Below are 2,500 nucleotides of genomic sequence, written 5' to 3'. Positions count from 1 at the left end.
CTAGGCGGTGAAAAAAAAAACAAATAATGACGTCAAACTGCCAGTCGTTTTGGGTTTCATTATCAGGCTATAACATACCGATGGCTACGCTGACACTGACCAAAATATGACGTCAAAAGACAAGTAGTTGGCTACAAAAGAAAACAAATTAAACCGTGAGTTGTATTTAACAGTTCAACCAATGGGATCACTTGTTTCCTTAAACTCAACTAACGACAACTCACTAAACGCTGCACAAACTTTAAAAATGACTTCAAACTGCCAGTCCTAGAGTGATCATGCTTAGCCATCGTTAACTTATAGATAGAATGCGCTTGGCCAAGGAATTCACAACATTGCCATCTGGAAGTATAACGGACCAACACACAAACTCTGTGTAACCATGACCTTTTATAGTCTTGTTAATACAGTTTAGTGAGAACAACTCACAAAGGCGGATGGCAAAAACAATAACAAAGGCCTGAGTTACGTCATCTGCATACTATCTATAGCCTGACACTGACCAAAAAATGACGTCAAAATGCCAGTCTTCAGCTACAAAAGAAAACCAATTGTGAGTTGTAGTCAATAGTGCAACCAATGGAACCACTTGTTTCCATGAGCTCTACTAACGACAACTCACAGGACGGTGCAAAAACCAAATAATGACGTCAAAATGCCAGTCTTTGTGGGTTTCAGTGTTGGCTATACTTAACGATGGCTACGGATCTCGTGTCAGGTGATATGTTAACAATGGCTACGGTCATATATACTATTCATATGTACCTGTAATTTACTGACAACTATGACGCGAAACATACCAGCAAACATAACGACATGTAACCTAAAACGTTTATATTACTATTCAAACAGTTATTTAGTGAGAACTGATCATCCAAAGGTGTTCTAAAAACAATAACAAAGAAACTCCGTGTGTTGTTTCACTTCATTGGCAGAAAACTGAAAGCAATTTTAATTCCGAGATAAAACGTCTAATGTACGGTTCCTGTTCGGTGCGGTAACTAAAAGTGAGTGAGTTGCATTCACGTTGCTATGATAAAACAAGAGACCGACTGACATGAAAGGTCAAATGGAGGGCAAGACGGACCGGAGACGAAAATGGAATCACTCAGTTTGCAAACTAATAGATTTGAGACGGTATTTCACATTTTACTAAATTAACCACTCACCATCATTAAAAGTTTTGAAAAAAGTCTTACATCACAAATATTAAACAATATTGCACAGACACACACAAAAAAACACATCTCAATATTTCTTTTATTCATTGATGCTATGCGTTAAGGTAAAATACTCACACAGTTCGTCATCCATATAAAACGTATTTTAAAAAACAAAATTATTTGTAACCTTTAACGTTTATAGCCTGATTGAGAGAATCTAGTGAGAACAAAGAGACGTTTGATGTCAACTTCGGTCTTTCTATAGATGGAACGAAGTTGATGTCTTTCAGTTCTTTGTCGTTGTTTTTAGACGACCATTTTAATGATTAGTTCTCACTAAATTCTGTCAATCAGACTACAAACACTTTACGATACACAGTTATGTGTATTGGTACGTTATATCCTGTTGACGGACGTTGTGCGTATTTTAACTAAAGGCATAGCATCAATGAAGTTATAAACAAAAATTGATATAGCAGATCCACAATAGTTTTAAAGCAACAAATTACCAAATACGGACCGTTTCGGGTTCAAACAACTTCTTCAGCCAATTAACTCTCTCCTTACCAGCCATTTTCAGGATTTTCCCCTAAACGTCACACCCAACTAACACAAAATATATATATCTTATCACTCAAACACAATAGTAGTAAGTACCTGCGATACATAATTTCTTTAGCAAAACATGCTCTACAACACACTGTTCATTTTCTTTAAATTTTATGATATACAAGAGAAATTTGAATAAGAACAATGTTGGTTGTATCGTAACGAATGTGACGATTTTCCTATAATTGGTAAGGAGAGGGTTAAATATAAACAATAGGCATAAATACGTCACTTAAAAACTAGAGTGCTATATCAGTATATAATATTTTGTTCTTTTTTTTTAAGATGATTAATTTTATTTTTTTTAATATATTGTTACTTCTAACAGACCACAGTTTCTCACAGCTTTATATCACTTATTATCATGTAAAATACTTTTTTTTCTTTTCACAACGATACGAATTCAGAGATTATGAATATATTAACATATCTCTAGCCGTCTGCACAACGTTATGAATCACCTCTTATCACACACACAGCACTTTTTTTCTATCATCAAAAAATCTCATCATTATCATTATCATTAACATTATCATCTTCATCATCGACATCGTCAACGTCATTGTTATTGTCATTATCGTCATAATAGTCAGGATCTTTTTCACCTCTGTTGTGAAATATTCAGCACAGCTGACAGGATTATGGCACCGACTCGTGAGTGCTAGTACGTGTGCTCTTATATCCCCCATTGGAATCTACACGGAACCTCGCACGTGCATTGGATTCTC

The 2,500-nt window shown here is 35.3% G+C and overlaps 1 protein-coding gene across 1 annotated transcript in view; it reads right to left on the bottom strand.

The window, feature by feature from the left end:
* The window catches only part of LOC144957167 (neo-calmodulin-like), a gene marked incomplete in the record, with an annotated part of 64,174 nt that extends 61,801 nt beyond the window's left edge, over positions 1–2,373 (bottom strand). The window contains 1 exon segment of the mRNA XM_078888196.1: positions 2,301–2,373.
* Between the last annotated feature and the right edge of the window lie 127 nt (positions 2,374–2,500).

This window comes from Berghia stephanieae, chromosome 11, assembly GCF_034508935.2.
Source record: "Berghia stephanieae isolate SIO BIC M18660-M18661 chromosome 11, UCSD_Bste_1.3, whole genome shotgun sequence".
Taxonomy (NCBI): domain Eukaryota; kingdom Metazoa; phylum Mollusca; class Gastropoda; order Nudibranchia; family Aeolidiidae; genus Berghia; species Berghia stephanieae.
The sequence above is the reverse complement of the archived record's forward strand: the minus strand, read 5'-3'. Positions and strand labels throughout refer to the sequence as shown.